Source organism: Melozone crissalis, unplaced genomic scaffold, assembly GCF_028551555.1.
Source record: "Melozone crissalis strain CALT ecotype California unplaced genomic scaffold, PUWL_Pcris_2 ptg000027l_1, whole genome shotgun sequence".
NCBI classification, from domain to species: domain Eukaryota; kingdom Metazoa; phylum Chordata; class Aves; order Passeriformes; family Passerellidae; genus Melozone; species Melozone crissalis.
The window spans coordinates 29,506,222-29,528,257 of record NW_026535805.1 but is presented as its reverse complement, the minus strand read 5'-3'; the positions used below and the strand labels follow the sequence as shown (position 1 = coordinate 29,528,257).

The 22,036-nt window shown below is 40.3% G+C and overlaps 1 protein-coding gene across 1 annotated transcript in view; it reads left to right on the top strand.

Annotated features, from left to right (window-relative positions):
* The first annotated feature begins 1,330 nt into the window (after positions 1 to 1,330).
* The window catches only part of TAB2 (TGF-beta activated kinase 1 (MAP3K7) binding protein 2), a 60,714-nt gene continuing 40,008 nt past the window's right edge, over positions 1,331 to 22,036 (top strand). Inside the window, exon 1 of the mRNA XM_054280205.1 lies at positions 1,331 to 1,350. The gene's annotated coding sequence lies outside the window, so the exon portion shown is untranslated. The remainder of the gene's footprint in view (positions 1,351 to 22,036) is intronic.

Genomic DNA, 22,036 nt, shown 5'->3' with positions numbered 1-22,036 from the left:
ATGGATGGATGGACTATTGTTAGACAACATGGGCAGCACCTGCTCGCTGCAGGGATGAAGGAGGATGATTCAAGAGATACAGGAAGAAAGCAAATATAGGAAGAATAAGGAGTAGATAGTGTAAGGTATCACAACTCTGAAACTCAACTGATTTACTGGATGTTTTTAATGAGAAAGTTGTCTTTTCATTGAAGCTGAAACTTCCCAAATTACTGAAATATAAAGACCTACTTGGACAGCCCACTAAAATTAAGGATGCCTGTTGTGGTCTGAGCCAGGGTGTTGGTGGGGCTGAGAGGGGAAGAGGGATTCAGCAGCATACGGGGCCCCGTTTGCCTGGCGGCATTTTTGGGAGATGATTAATCAGAGCTCTACCTCAGAGGGATGATGGAAATCACGTACTCTGAGTAATCTGGAGCAAGCAGATTTCTGAGAGAAACCGTCTGGCAATTCCCTCGAAATAACCGTTTTGTTTATAAACTGGGGGGGCGGGAGGAAGAGGGCTTAATTAATATTAATTTTCCTAGTATTTTTTTTTTCCTTTTGCAGATGCTGCCCTTCCTTCCCCAGCCCATTCACACCCTGCTTGCTTTCCAGGCGGGCAGCCCACCTACGCGCCACCGCCGCTTCCTCCTCTCCCTCCTCTGGCGCCGGGCCAGGCGGGGCGGTGGCGGCGGGGCAGGAAGGAGCCGCTGTGAGTTCCCGCTCATCCCGGTGTCCCGGGGCGGTCCCGCCGGGGTCCCGGTTCTGAGGCGGCGGCCCCGCTCCCGCTCGCGCTCGCGCCCCGCCCTGAGGGCGGAGCTGGCGGAGGCACCGCCCGCGCGCGCCCCCCCCCCACCCACCCACCCACCCGCCACGCCCGCCCCGGCGCCCATTGGCGCGCGGCGCATCCCCGTTAGCGCTCGCGGCGCGGTCTCGCGATGCTGGGGCCGCCGCCGCCATATTGTCGCTCTATTTTGATTCGGAGCGCAGAGAGCGCGGGGGGAGGGGGCCGGGAGCGGCGCGCGGCCCCAGCGGCGGCTCCGGCTGAGCGGGAGCGGCGCCGCCACAGCCACCGCACGCACACCCTCACCCAGCCCCAGCCCACCCCGCCCGCCGCCGCGGCAGCACGGACCCCCCTGCCCTCCTTCCTCCTACTCCTCCTTCCTCCGCCTCCTCCCCCCGCGGAGCGGAACGGCGGCGGCGGGAGGCTGCGGAGAGGGTCGGGTCGGCGGGGTCCCCCCTGCCGGGCGGAGGCGGCGGCGGCGCTGGTGGCGGTAGTGGCGGCGGTAGTGGCGGCGGCTGCTGCCGTGGTGGTGGGGGAGGCGGCGGCGGAGGAGGAGGAGGAGGAGGAGGAGAGGCGGCAGCAGGGTAAGGCTGACCCCGCCGAGACGGGCGGGCCTGGTGGCGGCTCCCTGGGCCGTTTCCTGGTCCCATCCCCGGGGGCTGCAGGGAGAGGCGCGGGGGGCCGGCAGGGGCGGGGGGCCCGGGGCTTCCGCGGCCGCTCAGCGCGCCCGGGCTGTGCCAGGGTGAGGAAGACGGGGAAGGCCTGTGCGAGGGGAGGGAGCAGCCCCGGCACCCCGCTCCTGCCGGCGTGCTGGGGCGGGGTGGGAGAGCGGCGACGGGAAGGCTCCGCGCAGCGGGGCGTTCGGGGAGAGATGGAAACTTATTTTCCTTCGCGAGTCGCTGGAGCTTCCCGACGCGGGGAGGGATCGGGGGGCTGCGGCTGCCCGGGGAGGGGCGGGAGCTGCCAGCGGGCTCGCCTGGCTGCGGGAGGGAGCGGGAGAGAGAGGGAGGGGCTGGCGGGCGCCTGGCAGGTGACAGGTGTGAGTGCGCTGGGCGAGACTCCGCCATTTGAGGATGAGTACCCGAGTGTCTGAGGTGGGAGGTTTGGTGCCCCGTGTCTTTGCGGGGGCTGGCTGGGCTCGATTCCATATATAGTATATTTGGGACGTTGGTTTCCATTATTCGAGTCAATTTAGTTGTCGAGTAGACATTCTTGAAATGGCTCTGATAAGAGGGGTTTTGCAGAGGGGAGATGCATAGCGCTTCTCGTTTTCTTCCCTTTTTCTGTTTTGTCCCTCTGAGAGACGTGGGAACGCTCTGCGGAGGTGTGTAGTACTCTGTCTCATTCATTGGAAGGCTCGTATGAAAGTCTGAATGCTCAGTCCTGTTAGATGTAGGCAAGGCCTTCAGGGCAGAAACCTGGTGTTCTTTGTGCTGTGCCTGGTGGCTCGGCAGGGCCTGCTTTGTTCCCAAGACTTGTGTTTCTGTATTAATGATGGCAAGCACATACATAATAAAGGAATTCCATAGGGATGCTTGTTAGCAAGGAGTGGGTTTCAGATGTGGTTTTCTAGTCATAAGTTTAGGATATCTGATACAGACTTGATGAAGCAGTTTCTGAAGTTCACCTGTAGAACGCTGAAAATGGTGCTGCACATAATTTTCAATACTCTCACATATGCCTTCTAGACATCAACATAAGTCAGATCAAGTCTTGGACTGTTCAAATTAGTTCATGTCACGATTTTACCCACCAAAATGGTACTACTTGTACACTACTTTATAAGGAGGGCTAACGATGCTGTAGCAATAGCATTATATTCACTATTGGCTACAATTTGCTGAAATCAGGAATAATTTTCAGCTTAGCTATTGATTTGCCAGATAATTGGGCATTTGTGTTTCACATACAAATTTCAATTATTTGTTCTTTGCCTATACTGTTGTAACTGTATGTAATTACAATTGTAATTATATGCTGATACCTGCTTTTGGCAAGAGGGAAGTTCCACTGACACCTTAGGAGAGACATGTCATCAGCTTCAGTGAGTCCTGCTCTCCATTTTAAATGAAAATTTCAGTCAGTTGTGACTGTGATCCACGTGTTAAACCTCAGTATTCTTAACTGTAGATATAGTACCTTGATTTGTGCTGCAGCAGAATGAAGCCTCAGTTGAGTCTCAATTTCTTGTAAAAACTGAGAAGACCAGGGTGGTTTTTCTCGTGTTGCTTCACAGGGGAGAGAGCCTCCAAAGGGGAAGAGGCAAGGAAGGTGGTTGGGGGAGGTACTCAGTCTGGGTCATCCCAATTTTGTGTTTAAGAGATACTTGATAAAGATCATCCCTATCATTACCTGTGGGAGCAGTGCCATCTTGCTATGCTACCTTTGCTTATGCCAGCTTTTCACATCTTTGTGAAATGCAAACCATTATCTTTCTCAATATAAGAGAAGTCAAAGGGTTCTACTCTCTTTCTTTGTGTGTGCTGATACAATAATACAATTCTTGAAAATGGGCACTCTTCCTATGACAGCGTCCTGGTGGAAACTTCTCTTTTCCAGCAGTGACAGAAGAGAAGAAGATAGTGGTTTTCTGCACCATGGCGTTGCTTTGAAGGCCAAGGTCTTGTGTTGTTTTATAATGGTTTTTGGTGTTATAGGTAACTCTATGTTTTTTGAGTCTTGTGGAATTAAACCTGTCATCTGTTCGAGAGATTATTCTCAGAAAAAGAAAATATTCTTGCCAGGTAGCTTAAAGAGCTATTGGCGAACTAGTTCTTTGTGAGAGTGTATTTTGAAACATAAAACTATGTTACTGTTCATTCTGTTGCAAGTGCTGCTTTCCTTATCATGATCTCCATGGTTGGAAACACTGGAAGAAATAAGTTGGTCAGATGTGACCTCAAGTTTATGAAATGACTGTAAATTTAGGACTGCGGGATCAGGCTGATCTTTTCTGAACTGCTGCAAGGGGAATGCTGAACTGTGTTACTGTTGGTGCTTTTACAGAAAACAGAACAAAAATTCCAGTGATTCAGAACTGGATTTTTTTAAAGCTGTATTCAAAACTCAAATATTTAAATGTTTGACATGAAAGGTAACTTTTTTACCACGAATGTATACAGTGATTCAAGTTGGGTTTTCTCACTTCATTGGTGTAGTAGGTTATCTCAAATGGGCAAGTGTGTGCTTTCTGTTTCAAGGAGGAGAAATGCTGTTGGATGCTCCAAGGCATCTTGAACCCTTCTTTGCAACCTGGTCTGGTTTGGATTTCACAAATTTAAATGCAACTGTGAAAGCAAGAAAACTGTCAGATTGGATAATATTTTTTTATAAACTTTCCAATGTCATTAGGCATTTTTCAGTGTAATAGTTGTTTCAGTTTCACCCTCTCTTGAGAATGCTTAGCAAAAAATCACTGACATAACATTGATGCTTTCCCTGACAGAAGTTTTTGTAGACATTTGTAGACAAAATTAGGAATTTATTTTTATTGAACTGATCAGTAAGTAAAACTCTCAATCAACAAATTACTGCAAATGCTCTACAGACATTTACTGAATTTTCTGGTTTCTGTTACACTGCCTTAAGGTGGTGTTCCTTAATTGGTAGTAATTGGATTCTAGTGAAACCAAGTGAAATAGCTTGACATAAGTAAAGTTAAAAGATCTGTGGGGTTTGTGTGTAGTATCACGATATTCTTGGAACATGACCATTGCTGAATGAAGGGCATCACTTGCTATATTCTTGCTGCCATAGGTGCAGTTAAGGAATACTTAAATACATAATATTTTTAGAATGTATTAGGGGTTTTTTTTTGTTGGTTGCAAGAAGTCAAGCATAATTTGGTAATGTGCTAAAAAAATGGTAAGTTAATACCTAGTCAGACAATTTAACCACACAAATACTTTTTTTTGTTTGAAATATGCATTCTACTCTTAGAAAAATGCTGTGTGGAATCAGTTTTTGTAGCAATGTGCAAAATGAGTAGCTCTTTTCTATTCTAAGCACAGATGAAGATCAGATTTCGCTGTCTTTAGTGATGAGTGGTTTAAAACTCATTCAGATCCTGGTTGTACTATGAACAGAATGTAATTTTTCCATTATTTAAAAATCAGTGTTTCAGCATGGATTTAAACCTTGTACTCCCTTTAGTGTTTAAAAAAGCATTGCCTTAGGAATACTCCATGGCAGAAGAAAAATGTAGGTTGTATATGTGAGTTTTTTAAAAATGATCACCCAAGCAACCAGGATTGTACACCTTTTGGTCATATTGTTAGGTTTGCTAGAATTTGCCAAAAATAGGACGAAGCCACTTTATATGCTCACTGCTTTGATGATTTACTTTAGGTAGATTACCACTTAAATGCAAAGTATCCTATGCTTGTTCCAGAATTAATCAGATCTGGTGCTGGCTGGCTGGTCTTCTGGGGCTGCCAAAGGAGAAGGCAGAATTGAACCTGCTTTTACTCTCATTGAAAACATGAATTCAAGTTACTTTTTTCTACAAAGCTGCCAGTTTTCACATAAGTTGTAGAACCCTTTTTATCTGTGGGATTTTGTATTCCTTTAAAATGCACTTGAAAATGATCAGAGGATGCAAGTAGTTATTAAAAGGACAAGCAAAACACATAAATGCAATTTCTTTAAGAAGCCTTAGTTAACTGGACATGCTAGAAAATAAATTTTTGCAGTTTGGGAGTTCAGAATCAGCTGTTCTCTTGTGGATGAGATGTTGAGATGCACCTATTTTCTGTAGGGGTTTTTAAGAAATAGTTGCTGGTTTTGTATATTTGTGTAGTGATTAACTGTCTTTAATTTGCTTTTCTAAAGTCACAAATCTTGAGCAATCATATTTCATTTTATCTTTTGTCTCAGTAAATTTTGAGCTCCTCAAAATTTCAGCAGAGAAATTAGCCAAGGGTCAAGGTGTGAAAGGTTTTACATTATAATAATGTTGAACAAAAATTAAACTCGTTAAAGTTGATGGCTTCATTAAGATCATCTCTTTAGGGGAAAGTTTTGCATGAATTTAGCAGTTACCTGTACTTAGCTGCCCGTTGTCTGTGGGGTAAGAACCAGGTATGAAGTGCTGTACTCCTTTCTCCAGTCAGTAGCTGGAGGATGTGAGAGGTTAAGCGTATTGTGGCCAGTGCTTGGGAGAGAGTGGTAAGATAATGGGTGTCTGGGATAGAGGTGGAATGTGACTGATTGGAGCACAAGGGCATGGCTGAGACACAGACAAATCTGTAGGAAACGGGACTTGATTACTTCTGCACTTTCTGGGACAGCATCCTGAACAAAAATCACATTGAAGTAGGTTCTTAAGAAGATGAAGACTGAAAAAAAATTTGGTGATACTGTTGCTTCCATTCATGACAGAGTCTCTTGAGCTATGGCTGCTCTTGTGTTTGTGTGGGTCTGATTCAACAGGAGTGCCCAGACTGGCACAGTGTGTGAAGCAGCACAGGGCAAGAATGTGCATGAGTAAGGGAGGAGTTACCTAAGTGTAAGACATACATGTTTTTCTCAAAATACACCATCAAAAACGTTATTTTGTTGTTGCATCATGTATAGGTAGAGTTTCTTTAGATAATGTGACTTACATGTTGGTTGCATGCTGGTAGTACACTTCAGTCATGTCTCTGTGGGCTGTTGCATGCAATGGTACATGTGATGCACTCCCTGATTTATTTGTGAAGGTGAGCCATGGTAGTATCAAATTGTTTTAGTAAGCCTGAAATTATTTGTTTTTTAATATAGATTTATTACAGACTAAACATTTTATGGAGTGTTTTGAGTCTAGAAATAAATATTTGCCTGGTACACCTGTATTTTGTCCGCAATGCTAGTAAAAGTGTGTAAGAAATCGCTGGCAGATGGGAAATAGTCTTTAACAGCAACCGGGTAATTTTATTTGCTGCAGCCTGTCTTTATTTTTTATGAATATGCTTTCCTGTTATCAGGTGTTTTTATAAGTGACTTGTAGAAAGATCAAGCATAAATATGTTTGGGGAGTAACTCTTAGAGACTGTCAAAGCCAGGGCTTTAGAATGCATTTTTCAAAGGAAATGACACTGTGTGTAAAAATCCCATGCTGATCTATCAGTTTATCAGCGTGTTCTCCAAATGCCCTTTTTAACAGGGTAAATGAGACAGGTTTAGTAAAGTAACTAAAAAAATACAGTATGTTTCAAAATTTAACTACACCACAGACATTAGTTACTGATCTGATGGCTCAGAAGCTGTGAGTGACATGTACATTCAGATAAATCATCTCTCTTCTTGAAGCTGTTTGTGTTCTGGAAATTGATTTCTGTTTTGTACTGAAGGCTAGAAATGCAGAAAAGTCTTTCCATGTGTAAGTCCCAAGCCTGATTTCCCCAGGCAGAAAAAAATTAACTGTTTCACCTATATATAGGGGGGAAAGGCACACAATTAAAGAAATATTTAAGTTGTACAGTGTGGTCTGTAATTACATCTTTTGTTGATTCATGTTGTGTTTAAACTCTTAAGAGCTGAAGTTGCCCCTCCCTGCATCTGTGGTGCTTCACATCTCTTTGTACTCTCCTGTCTTTTTACAGCATTCATAGTTTTTCTGTTTATTTTTTCTTTACTCTTTGAAATATCTGTGTCATGCAGAATTTATCTCCTTCAGCCACTTTACTGACATTGTATCATATTTGTAGGTGAGCTAGGAAAGAGGAAATCAGGTCATTTGTATCCTCTCCATTTACCTTGCCTGGGCATGCTGATCTATACTTTATAGCTGAAGCATTAGTGCCCTCTTGTTTATACATGACTTTGCCATTCTTTTTGTTCTAATCTTTCTTAAGAGACTCGTTCAGCGCTTGTCATTTCATTCCCATTTTGTCTCTTCTTCACAGTATCATTGCTAAGTTTACCCCTGCTTCATTTAGGCTTTCCTGAGAGAATGATAGAAAAAAAAATTCTGACTTCTGTACTTGGATTTCTTTCTAGTCACTCAACTGGTTCAAACTGCAACTTCCATTTGTTGAACAAGCATTTGTTTTTCAAAGGGAATAGTAGGTTATCTTTCCTAAAGAGCCTTCTTAAGTCTAACAGCCTTAAGCCTGGGAACAGACAATCTCCAGGGGCTCAGCAAAAGTGTGCTTAAAAAGGCATTTTAGGTTGATAAGTACAAAGCAGTAAAAAAATCTGGTGTCTTGCTCGCTCCTTTTTTTTTTTTTTAAGTACCACTCTTGTCTTTGGTAAATGAGGATAAGATTATTTTGTATGCAAAAAGTTGTGTATTTAAAACTCTCTTACTGTAATAACTGCCAATACCAGATTATTATATTGTATTGACTGGAGTTTAATGTGTATTAGGGCCTTTTGTGCAAGGCAGTGTATAAATATTTATCAAATAAGTCGGTCCTAGAAGAGTTTGCAGTCCCATGAATAATGAATTTGTTTACCTAGGAACATATATAGGATTAGACAAAGACATTTAGCAAAGTATTTTATCTTTCATTTATTAGGCCTATTAGTTCTCCAGTAATTTTAAAATTGTTCAGTCTTTAAAAATTAATTAAAACTGTCTTTGATAGCTGTAATTCATTTAGTGATGTTTTGACATTACTTTTAATATTTGCCTGGAAAACTCATAGAAGAGGTATGAGATTGCTTGAGTTAGACCCTCACTAGCTTGTATTCATTGGTAGCTGCTTAGGGTAGAGGTTGGTGTATCAAAGCTGAGAGTTGAAGGTTATCAGAGTGGATCACATCTGTGTCACATGTGGAGCTTCACTCTGAATGAGAACATCTTATTTCTTCAGAAAATGAGTTGAATACAAGGAAAATTTGACCACAAGCGACTTCTTAAAAATACATATTTAATTTTGTTTTGTATCTGAGTTAAAACTTAGTATGAACATATATGTAAAAAAAGTTGCTAGAGGGTCAGTTTTTGTGCCTCTACAAGAAGCACATGTTGATCTTTCTTTTCCATGTGTAAAGTGCAACACTTTTTTTGTTCCTCTTCCACAATATCTGGTGAAGGAGAATAAAATAAATTATCAGCAGCAGGTGAAAGCTGTTGTTTGAATTGTGGAAATTCCTGTTCTTTCCAGTCTCCTGTGTTAAGCAGCAAGGTTCAGAGAAAATACCCATTAATTGTTTCTTCTTTCCCCTGCATGGGGCTGAAAACCCCTGTGGTTTCCAGATCAAGAGGAAATCTAGTTCTGCCAGTAGGGCTCTCATACACATACTGTGGAGGAAAAATATCAGTTTGCCAATGTGGTATCTTGACTGTTCTGATGCTGTTGGTTTTGTCAAAGCTGGGAAAGGTACCAAGCATGGCTGCATGGTTTGGGTGGATGAAAGTGTCATCCTTCCATGGTGCAGCAGTCTGCATGCAGAGATTGCTGGTGTAGTGTGGTCACATGTGCAGAATGGTGCTGCTTTTCTGGAAGAGCTTAAATGTTGAGTGAGTTGTTTTGGTTTATTGATACAAAAATAGGCTTAGCTGCCATGAAAGGACTGCTTTCGCTATTTTGTCAGTATTCTTCATACATTAATTACTCTTGAAGTAATATAAAAAATGGCTTTGAGACAGGAGGTTTAGAGTAAAAAATGGAAGAACACAAAGTGTTTGAGCATCAGGGGCCATTGATATTTTGCTGTGACTGAACAGAGAAGACTGCTTTCACTGACACAAGCAGCTGCTCCCTTGTTCTGGCCTCATCTGTCTGTGAGCCAGGGCAGTTTCTGTATGGGTGGTTAGAAAATGAACCAGATTGCTGTTAAACTTAGGTGATCTCCTGGGCTGAGAATAAGGCCTGGGTGCCAAGGAGCTGCTGGATCAGTCTGGTGGCCTCCTGTAACTTCACACTGAGGGGGTTGTTCTGTGCTACATCAGTGACAGGGCATGGACTTGCCATCCTTTCCTCAGAGCCCACAAATAGGTTTTTCTGAGATATGGTAGAAAAAGCAGAAGAATAGATACATAGAAGAAATAAGAGTTAATTAAGCTGGTATTGTGGATGATGAAAGTGTAGACCTGAGAGTGGTCCTATGAAGAGAAGTAAGACCTGCTCAAGGATTCATCCTTACTCACTGTGGCACTGCAGCTGTTGACAGTCACCAACTGAAATACTGAAATGGTGTAAATTAAAAGCTAGCCCTTCAAAACGTAGAACTAACTTCATAAGTTGAACTAATTTAATTAGTTGAACTAACTTCAGCACAGAACACATATATGTGGATTCTACCACTAAAATCTTCACTAGTGACCTACGTGGATGAAAGGTGCTAACAGTAGTTTTTTTCCTTTTATCTGCACATAATCAAGGAGTCTTAAATGCTTTCAACAGCTGTATTTTAATTAGCTTTAAGTGATGGTGCCTGCAAGAATCCTAGCAGTCTTCTCTTTGTCAATAAGAAAGGATTTTTACTAAGGGTTTCTGATCTTTAAATGCTGTAGTTCAGTTTTGCAGTGCAGTAGGAAATTCAGGTTCCACTGAAACTAGTCAAAGTGTGGCTAATAGGTAAGTGTGAGTGCAATGAGTTATGTAAGCTATGGAAAGAGAAAGATTGAGAGGAAAGGTGCAACACTTGTTGAACTCTTGAGGAAAAATGTGGCTAAATTAGGATAGCAAAACAGATGTTTTGTGATGATGTTCATGCTTCGCCTGTATACTACAAGGGAGCATTATTTGTAGCCTGGAGTTGGAGCCTTTTATAACCTTTAGTGGTTATAAGACAAAACTAGTGAATCTCTTAAATTATAATCTGCTATTCAAACATATTCATGAATACAAATCTTCATGTAAAGATGGGTTAATTAAAAGTAGTGTGTAGGTGTTCTCTTTCTTTCAGTTGCAGATTTTGAATGGACTTTGGAACTCAGCAGTAGTTGCTAATCTGGCCTGCATGTTCAGATTCTTGGCTGGCAGATACCAACAACTTCTTTAAGCTAAAGCTTAGGCTGTGTTTTCTCTTGTGTTTTCTTGCTTGTGTTTATTATATTGGTTTTGCTTGATTTCTTAGGGATTTTGGTTGCCAGTAGTATTGCTGTGACAAGAGAGTATCTTCAAGTACCACCTAATGGAGTTAGCAGAGTTGATGAAGCTACAGGCTTCCTTCCTGTTGAAACCAGCCAAAAGAACAGGCCAAACTGAAGCTTATGTTTCTTCAGTGCAGAGCCAGGGGCAGCTCTCTGGAAGGATTTTTCCACTCCCCATCAATGAGTGAGGAAATTCTTGCCAACGCAAATGAGATTGAGACCTGCAACTTGCCTCAACATAATATAGTTTCAGAGGAATATATCATCTAGAAAAATATTCAGAGTTATACTGGCATGGAATCTTGTTAGTTAAAAGAAATTTGTCTTTATGTTTGAAGTTTTTAAGAGTCTTGGACAAAACAGTATTTCAGCATTGTCTGTGTGACTTCAAGCTGCTGCCTGTTTGTGATAAGGGCAAGTCATCACCTTACACTGTCATGTCAATGAATGCTGCAGAATGCCTGCAGTGACTGTGCTGACTGTCAAATTCACTGCTTTCAAAAGCCCTTTCTCATTTTGGTTTACTATTGCCACCTTCTCTGCTGTTGTAGCTTTGTTTTCTGGTATGTATGGATTGACTGGGATTTTAGATTGTTTTAGGAGAAGCCTAGCAGTGCAGCTTTGTTTGCCTTATGAACTTAAAAATTTGTTGTCACTACTTTATCATCCTTTCTGAACCTCTTGTTAGAATGTAATTGGAAGGAATAGTACTTTGCTATTTATTTATGGGGGAAATGGTGGTGATATCACAAAATTAAAGCATGAGGTGTTTTTTTTAATATCTTGGTTCTTGCCAGTTCCTCTGAAAAGTACCCATTTGCATTTTTTAATTATGCCTGCCTTTAAAGAATGCTGCCTGTAACCTATAGCTTATTGTTTTAGCAGGACAAACATTAGAAAATTGGGATGAGCAAAAATGGAATTCTTGTGAAATACAGAGCTAAATAGTTACAAATCCTTTGCTGCTTTATCTGTGTGACACTGTTCATTTTATCTTTCAAAAGTCGGTCTACTTCTATTAACAGGTCTCTTATCTTTGTTGCAAATGCAAGAAATGTATTAGTATGTCAAAGCTGTGCAGAGATATCCGGACTAGCAGAGATACTTTTTCACCATGCTCTTGTTTAATATTTATTTTCATAAAATGAGTTCTCTGCTTTCTTTAGATTCCTGAAAATACACAATCTCTGGCTATATCTCTGATTAGAAGAGAAACACTGAGGTTTAACAGTTCTTCTTAATTTTATGTACTTTTTATATTTTCCTCCCTTTTTTTCCTTAATAAAAGGCTATCAGCTGATATTAATATCCAGTAAATATATCCAGACAATACCCAGAAAACACAGTGGGAAGTCAAAATCTGAGTAGAAATTGTTTATTTCTACACTTCTCTTCTGCTTGTCTGTCCACGGTTTACAGAGAGGGCTCGGAATAGGGATCACACAAGGACAAAATCTTAGTTGCAAGTCCTCTGGATTTTTTATGTGAATTTTAGTCTTGTGTAAAACTTACTGCTGCCGTTGGATTCTTTTTCTTCCCAAGTGATGTGAAAAAGTGGAAGACCTTGGAAGGCTAAAAGCTCTTTACTCGCCTGGTGCCGCGAGGCATCTTTTCTTTTCTTTCTCAGCTTTCCTGTTACTTTTCCCTTGTCCGCCTTTTTCAGAGCAGGTTATTTAGTTAATTTTTTTCATTTTGCATAGCTAGTTGTCTTGTTAGTATGTATCTGTTGTCTGGGGTTTTGTAAGGAATTTTAGTTTAAGGTAGGAAAAACATAGATGATAGGTTACCTTGTAAAAGGGTTAGTAGTTGTCTTTTAAAGGTTGTAACAGCAGGAACCAATAGGTACTGAGAAGCTGTGAATGCTGGAGACATTTCAGCTCTTCCTGGCTTTCCTCTCTCCTTTCCTTGTTAATCCCCTTCCCCCAGTCTTGTGTGGAGTAAAATGCAGAAAAAAAGATCAGTGGTATTAGTCCCTTACATAACAGCAAGTGCAGTGATCACATTTTCCTTTCCTTAACAAAAGGCTGGAGAACAACTGGCACTCTTATCTTCCTGTCTTATGAAGACAGTTCATAGTGAAATATGGGGAACCTACAGAAATAGCAATTTTAAAAATTATATATTATCAGTTTCTTGATGGGAAATCTAAATGTTATTCTAGAAGATAAGTATGGGAAGCTAACTGGGAGCTAGAGGAATAGTTGCTTAGATATCTGTCTGTTACTTTCTCTACTTGTGCATCAGATAGGGCCTTGGAAGAAAAGCAACAAGAAAACCAAGTTGTATGGGCACTACCATGAGTATTTCTATTTGACTCATGCCTATCAGTGTCTGTTACCTCATCTTAGTGTTGGTGGAGGTTATTGGCTGGATTTTTGTTTATTTTCTACTACTACAAATTTGGCAGAAAATAAGTGGAAACTAGAGGCTTCCTCCCAAATATTGCAGTGATGCTCTTGGGTTTGTCCTTATATGTGTTGGTTTGGGAACTAATAGAGAAGAAAGAGAAAACAACAACTAGTTTTCCATTACCACACTTCACCCTTTCTTTTCCCCCTTTTTTCTGGCAGCTGTCAAAAGTCCTCCACTGTTACCCCAGGGATTTCTGCCAGTGTAGTTTCACAGGTGAAGATAACTGCAGATACAAAGTAAAGCTTTGTTAGCCTAAAACTATGGCAGCCCAGCTGTGAGTCTCTTCCTAATATGGACACCCTTTATATCTAAGGATCTCAGTTGACCTTCTAGAGGAGAGGATTGTCCGAAAAGGGGAGTTCTGTGGCCAATTTTTTTGCTTATCATACTGTGTTAAATAGCTAAAGGACTTTTCTTCACTAACTCTTGGTGGGAGGTTCTCTTTTGGTGTTGTCCTACCAATCTTTCTGAAACTTCTCTGCTGCCTGCCTTGTAAGTTCAGGTGCTGTGTTTTGACAGAGTTGTTTCCAGTTATAGCTGCTATCAATTGAAGGAAGTGGTTTGCTGTTATTTACCCTTTGTATAGCTTCTCTAGAACTTGTATGTTTCCTCCTTCTCTTATCCTACAGGCCTACATTGTTGCTTGTTTGTAACAGCTGCCACAAGCAGCTTTGTGTGATTGGGCTAGGTTTTTAACTTTTTCAATGTTTATTCTAATGCTAAGATAATGTAAAATCAGAAAAGTCTGATTTAGTGTTGAAGAGAACCTTGATTTTTCTCCCCTCTCCAAGACTGTCCTTAGGAAATTTAAGGGTGTGATTTGTAGATCAGTGTAAGTTTGCTCTGCTTCTTTCCCTGTGTTCACCCTGGCATTCATCTAACTCAAAGCTAAACTAGCAAAAAATTAACATGACATTATTCCTTGTTCTGATTTTGCTCCATGAACTGGCTTGCTGGAGAATCAGATGAGTGCCAGAATTGGGCACTCACAGGAGGGGAGGGAGAGGGGGAATGCATGCCTGAGAACAGGAGGAATGACAGTGGCAGTATTGAATTGTTGTGGACCAACATTTTAAGGAGTGGCTGAAATACCCAGCCTTACTGTCATTAAAATATTATAAGTAAAGGATATGTTGGTAAACAAGTGAAATCCTTGATTAAGATGAAAAAGGAATTTATTTTGTGGACGGTCTGGGTAGGTATTTACGCAAATACTGGATTTACCAGTGGCACATCTCCCATCAATTAAGGAAATTGTTTGAGTTTTGTAATGGGTGGAAGAATGGAAAAGAAAATACTGAGCCAGCCCAGAAGTAAAGGAAAGTATTCAATCAGCCCAGAAGTGAAAGCGTGTGTGAGACACAATCCACTGTGCTCCTTGATCAGGAGAGAGTACCATGAGGGTTGCTGGGAAATTAAATCAAATCTCGAAGTTCATGAAATAAACTGAGATGTTTCTCAAGGTGAGTCACAAATGTAAATGAGAAGGAAGTAGGAGTTGTCCTGTGGTTACTTGGTTTATCTTTAGGGAACAGGAGGGAAATTGGAGCTCATGGTACTTGGCAGCTTGGTTATCTAACTACATATTCCTTGGCCCAGCTCCTTCAGACCTTTCATTCTGCTTCCATCTGTTTCTGTGGGAATTAGGACCACGGAGCTTTCTAAGCAGTACCCCAGTGTTTGATAGTGGGCACGCATTTTACTGTTCTGACTCTTTGTTAGTGATGAATAATGTCATTATATTATGGAAAGTGCAAGTGCTTTCAAAATGATTGGTGTACTTCCAATGAGTGGGGGGATATTTTTCTTTGCTCATTAGCCTCTTTCCACCTACCCACCTCTATGGAATGGGAGTTAACCATAAGAGATTTCACCATTTTGGAGTGTGCAGGACAAGGTATTGGTGGTCATGCCAGAGGAGAGTGAAAGAGTTGCATTTGATGATTCCTTGAGGCTTGTCCTACTGTCCCAGTTCCACATGTAATTGCAAAAATTTTAAAGCATGCCAAAATGAAAAAAAGGAGAGTTTATTTTGGATTAGAAGCCTGGCAGGAAAAATTCAAGGAATTTTCTTTAGTAGTTGTAGTCATTTTCTCAGGAAAATATGGGTGAAGTGAAGTACAGCCATGCGTGAAACTGAAGATCTGTTCTATTCAATCAAGCATATCTTTTAATTGTTTGTTTGGTTATTACTGCATCTTTGAGCTTGCTGTTCTCAAAAGATGACCTGTGATGAATAAACTCTTGGGTGGAGATGTCCCCAAATCCTTTAAATAGCCAAAATGATTTGCCTCTGTTGGAACAAATCTGCTTTATATTTCATTAAAATGAGAGAAGCATATGACTGATTGCATTAGCCAATCATTTTCTATGCAATCAAAATTTTTGCCTTAGCAAAAAACATGATTTTCTTTCACTTCTGCCTTTCAGTTTGATGAAAAATTTACACCGTGACACATATACATTTTAGTATACTGTCTTTGTTTTCTGGATTGAAGTGTAGTTGTGAGTGTTTTGAATTGGGTTTTATCTGTAATCTGACGCATTTTAGTTCAAGATGCTCTTGAGCAAAGGAGATATGGTCTGTGTGAATCATATTAAGACAAACAAGAGGCTATTTTCTTTGAAAAGCTTGAGAATCTAATTTTCTGCCTGGATATTCTGAACAAAGTGATTTTCAGTTAGGCTTAAATAATTCATTGAATCTCTTAATTAAATTTCTTCACTTTTTAAATGAGTTAAAGGAATTGGTAGTTTCTTGCCACCAATATTTTAACTGTATTTTTTTTTTAAGAAGCCTGATTTGCACAGATGTTCATAAGGGAGAAGTTGTGGTTTTTTTTCCTTTCATTTTTCTTCAGCTGTTAGGGAGAGTGATGTTGTAAGTATCTTTGCTTTGTTAAGGGACCATGATTATAGCTTTCAGGTATTTGGGTTTTTACCTTTAATGTCATGCATAAAAAGCAGGCATTTCATTTTATTTGAGCAAATAGTGAGTGAGGAACATGAGTCTGTGTGTGCATGGGGAAGTGTTTTCTGATAATCTGGTCTGAATTTTTTACTCCTCTTTTCTTGGTTAGGATCATGTGTGATTACTTTTTTCCTTGGCAGAAAAAGGGACTTTCTTGTTTTTATTATCCCCAACATGCAAAATGCAAAGGTGCAGCTTCATGTAGGTAGCAGTTTTCTCTTGGCAGCTTGGACTTAAAGAATGAAATTTAAGATGTTGAAAATTATTGCAGTTAGAGGGAGGAGAGCCTGAGGTTTGAGTCTTACTCTGCTGGAGTCTTATGTTTTTAGGTAGATAAAAGTTTTATCAGAGCAGGCAGTAAAACTTACCTTTCAAGAGCAGATGAAATTGCTAAGAACCAGATCAGCAAGTCACTGTAGGCAGGCATATGGACTTTTGTGTTGAGAATGTTGTAGTTTGATACAATACTTGATAGGATTTGCAGCAATATATTTTAAAGGAATTCAACAGAGGGTAGTCAAAGCCTGTTTCTAGTAGGCATTATTGACTCATCTGTCCCTTTCCAAAGATCTGCTGTTTAAACTGGGTATCTGCTATGCAAGATTTTTTTTCTCATTAGTGGGTTGTTTCTCAGGACCTTTCTCCTCTTTTCTTGATTTACCTGAGTGTTCTACAAGGGAATCTGCACTGTGTTCTTTCTATACCTGTTTTAGCATTTTCTTCCATCCTACATTCCCAGACCTATTTCCTACTACATCTTTACCTGGTTTGGTCTTGCTGACTGTGGGAAGATTGCTCTTTAACAGATATGAGATTAGACAAAAAGGAATATAGGGTAATTAAAGTGTTGGTTTCTGAATACATTTTATTGTTCCCTGGTAGAATGTGCCTGAAGAAATGACAAGAATAAGTAGGAGAAGAAACTTCAGTGGTTTTGCAATGAGCTGCATGGTGCTTGCCCGGTTCTGAAGTTAGAATTTCAATATTCTTAAACCTCAGTTTTCTGTCCTTCAAGACTGAAGAACATAGCTGGCATAACGTCTGATTATTTGGAATGAAACAAAGTGAAAGAGAGGAAAATAAATTGTACTGATAAAAATTTCTTTCTTTCTTCTTTGACTTTCTTCTGAAGTCTTCCAGAAAACCAGAGCCCATTTATATGTGGTTGTCTATATTGATGACTGCTTCTTACTTTTAAAACTGAAATTCCAAAGACTTCCAATAAACTTCATGCTGCTGATTACTACAATTAATCTAAAATGACATTTGTTATAAAGTTAAAAATGTAAAACTACCCAATGGAATGTTTGGTGCTCTGAGGAGTTTTCACAATTGAGTGATGCAGTACCAGTCTAAGCTAATGCATTGCCATGGCACTCTGGAAGTTATCTTTATGAATTACCAGATACCTGTACAACTCAGTTACTTTGTTCATGCTTCATGCCTTACTTCACTTGCAACTTCAGGAGGCTTAACTCAAGTTTGAAGGAATTTAGTGGACAGATGAATTGTTTTTCTGCTCTTTTACCAGACTGATGGGTATTAGCTGAGTTGCTAACAATGGAGTCGTTTGTTTCAGCTCCCTGGAGATGCATTGAAAGCTTAAAATCAAGTATGTGTGATCTTTACTTCATATTAATTCAGTACTTCAGACTAGATTTTCATTGGAAAGGGATACAAGACCAAGAATTCTAGAAGGTGCCTAAAGTCAGCTAAGAACTTTATTTTCAAAGGCCCAAGTGTCTTTAAATGTGTGTGTGTGAAAATAGTGGATTGGAGAAATCAACTTTTTTATGGTTTCTGTAAGCAGCATTGACATGGTTAGTTTTGTTGATGATAACAGTAGGTGGCTTTATTTATAACAAGCATCATGCTAGTTGGCTTTGAGAGTGCAGCATTCTTCTGCTTGTTCCTGTCACTGGAAATAATACAGTGCCAGTCTAAAAATTCCCTCCTGTTAGCAAAAGAAGTGTATCTTCCCCTACACGTGGGCTTGGATTGGCACTTCTCAGGTACCTCTTCTAACCAGCTCCATTTGCTACAAATTCAGACTGCCAGATAATCCCTTTCTGATCACCTAGCAAATGGACTTCCCCTTTTCAAGTGTCCAGTGAGCAGAAGATTCAGGGAGGTTTTTGTGATGGAGAAAGAAGAGTAAAGCTCTCTTTACAGCAGGTGGCAGCAGCAACCTGTTGAGCTGGGCTGACTGGTGGGTGTGAGGACATGGAAAAATGGCTGGTAAATGATAGATAGATGAAGAAACTTCTCTGAAGGTAGCTTGCTAGCTTTTAATAGATAATAACAATAATAATAATAATAACTGTTAAACTGTTTTTCTCAGACCTTTGCATAACAAGATGTGGTGCAGGACACTTGTCAAAAGAGCTCTGGAGTGGTGTTTAGAAAGGAGTCCCTCTGAAGTGATGGCAGGCTGCTGTTGTTTGCTCAGCTACTCATTGTAGGATCTTCTGAGAAGGTCTGGGTTAGGCCTGTCTGTGTTACTGTAATGGTACAGTGAGACATATGTATGGGGAAATGTGTATTTTTAAATAAACTGTGTACTTTTTGTGCAAGGTAAACAGGTGGTATGTGTGTTGGGTGAAATATTGGGTCACATCAAAATTCATTACTCTTTATCAGAGTAATACAAGACCAGATAAGGTGCTAGAAGAAGTACCTAAATAAAGTATATTTATGGGCTCCCACAGGTTACAGTTTGACCATGATTTTATCAGAATTTATACTGTAACAGTAATGCAGTGAAACTTGACCCCTGAAGAGGTGTGTTCAGACCAGGTGAGAAGCCAGACTGCTGTCTCAAAACTTCAGTGTAGTGTTGCCTTCGTGATATGGGCTCCTGTAGTTATACCACAGGATGGTCAGTAGTTTGGGGTCATTTGGGCAAGGTCTGACAAATGCACTGCTTATTATTCTTTTGTGCTGAAGAAGTGCATGCTTCTGGCTAGTTTTTTTTTAAATAGATGTGGAAGTGCACAACCTTAACTCCTGGGAGGGGATAAGCAATAGAGCAAGAGGCAAAGGGCAGAAACTGATGTAGAGGAAGTTCCACCTGAACACAAGGAAGAACTTTACAGTGAGGGTGACTGAGCATTGGAACCAATTGCCCAGAGAGGTTGTGCAGTCTCCCTCCTGGTGCCATTCAAAAACCATCTGGATGCCATCCTGTGCTGTGTGCTCTAGGATGATCCTGCCTGAGCAGGGAGATGGGACCAGATGACCCTGTGGTCCCTTCCAACATGACTGATCCTGTGCTAAGTTGTATTCAGGTGAGAGGGGAATTCTGCCTTAAACTTAATTAAGCCTGTGTCAGTGTTTGACACTAGTGTCATTCCTGCTTAAGGTTTGTTTTTGTTTTGGTTTTTTTTAATTAGTCCAGAGTCAGCAGGTTTTCATGTATCTTGTTACTGGTTTGCCATATTGTAGTATCTGTTGGGAGGTAAATAAAGAATCAAAATACTAAACAAGGCTTGTTCCTCATGACGCATTTCTAAGAAGTGCCCTGCTCAACCATGACTGGGTAGAGTACAGTGTGTACTTGGTGATAAAAATTCTTCCAAATCAGTATTATAAGGCTTATTCTTCAGTTACAGTATTTCTTAGCAAAAATTCTGAACTGTATCTTGAATTAAATCTGATGATAAACATTTGAAGTTAACAGGTGAAAAAATACATTTATTCTTTAAGTTAATAGTGGTAAAAATGTCTCATGGATGCTTTGAAGCAATTTCATAGAAAGAAGCTGCAAAAGTTGGATATAGCTCCTTGATATATTTTAATTTTAAATGTTTGGAATGATACATTTAATTTATTAACTTTTCTGATGTGTGTTCAGAGACTTGCCTAAGTGCGAAATATGTATGTGTGCATCAGGTATAAAACAAACTAATAGAATGTTTCCAGGATTAGTGGTTTCTTCCTTTTAAGAAAAAGTAAAAGCTTGTTTTCTTTCAATATTAACCGCAATACTCTCAAAAATTGGGCTGTAACCAGCTGGAAGTAGAAGGTTGTGTACCAGAGATGCTTCTTTTGAGTGTGAGACACAAATTGTGCTCCCTGTGTGTGTGGAGTGTGGCTCCATGCCATGCCAACATGATCTAAACCAGCTTCTGTCGGGAAGCTTTATCCATGTAGTTGTAAACCTGAGTATTTGTATGCCAATAGCCTGTGCCCAGGATAGACAGTGCTTATATCAATAGAGCACAGCCAACAAGAGTTCATCCCTTTTCATGGCCTTGTAGACAGCTTTTTGAATAAACTTGGAGCACAGTAGATCACTAACAGAAGGAAAGTCTCGTCCTTTTGCTACAGAAGCTTAAAATCTTACCAAGGAGCTGGGATGTAGCCCTTACAGAAATAGGATAGCAAATATTGTGAGGTGAGTTATATTGTTTTATTCTTGTTACTGTATCAGAGCAGAGATAATTTTCTTCCATACAAAGGGGCTGTAAACAGTTGTTCCAATCATAGTTAACAGTTTATTTTCCCCTCCTTTTCCATTGCCTAGGATTTGTTAAGAGGACAAATGCAGTTACATTTTGCCCCTTTTTCTGGAGATCCAAGATCAAGTTTTGTGTGTGAACAAGTGAAAGAATCAGTAAATGATAAAATACACTTCTTCCACAGACAGGAAATTGTCGTGGTGAGGGAATGGGGGGGCAGTTTGAAACTTCTGTTTTAAATGAGTTTCGAAGAGAATTTCTTGTAACCCTTGCATTGAATTTCTTCAAAAGTAGGTGGAAACCTCCTTTTTATTTCTTTTTTAAAACATACTTGTAAGGTAGTAGTTAGTATTCCCTTTTATTCTGTAGTAGTTGAATAATGCACTTAATCTGGGAATGGCAAAACATTTAAAGACCAAGAGTGTAGTTTCATGAGCATTTCTTTCCATGTCAGCACTGGCATGGGCTGTCCTGACCTTAGCTTCTTATTCCTGCCTTGCCCCTCAGTTGTGCTGGTGTAACTAGTTAATGTGCCAGGTGGCTTTGCAGCAAAGCAGATTGTGGAATTTACCATCAGAAAAATATTATTTTTAACCTGGATTGATTCCCTGACCGGCCTCACTGCTCAGCTGCACAAACAGTTGTGCCAGCACAGCTGAGGAATGGGGACTGCTTAAGCTGGTACTGTAGTGGAAAAAGTGTTATGAAACTATAGCTTAATCTGTGTGTTCTAGGTACAGTTGTACTATGCTGGCAAAATATTCTTCACATAGATACAGCTTTTATTAGCATGGTTTGACTGTGGAATGGAGAAAATTATAATTGTGGGGTTTGCTCTGATGTATTTATGTTGTCAAAATATGTCTATAAAACCTGTCTTGACAGTTCTGTGTAAAATTTGTTACTGTTTATATAAACTGATTTGAACTACTATGGATCATTAGAAAATTGAAGATCTGTAAAATGAAGACATCCTCTGCTTTTTTATGCTGTCTGCTTGGAATATAAGTAATGCTGAGATAGTCGCTTCCATCTTCAACAACACTGGTGTTCCTGCAGTTCATTCAGCCTTTATTTTTGAAGATGAGAGCAACAGAAAGTCTTAGAAGAAATGAAATGCACAATGTTTTAGTAGATGTGATAAGAAACTTAAAGATCTGAAGAACAGATTTAAGATTTCAGGAGATAATATTCTATGAATAATAATTCCTTCTTATGTAGCTGTGGGTCTTTGCTGAATCTTTGTAGCTATGGGTCCCCTTGGGAAAGAAAGCATAAAAATGCTTTCATTCTTTGTCCTGAAACTTTGGCTTTCGTGTTGCTTGTCAAGTGTCCTGTACGCTGTACGCACAATTCAATTTTTTAATTTCATTTCTGATTGGATTTTTTAATAATTTTAAATT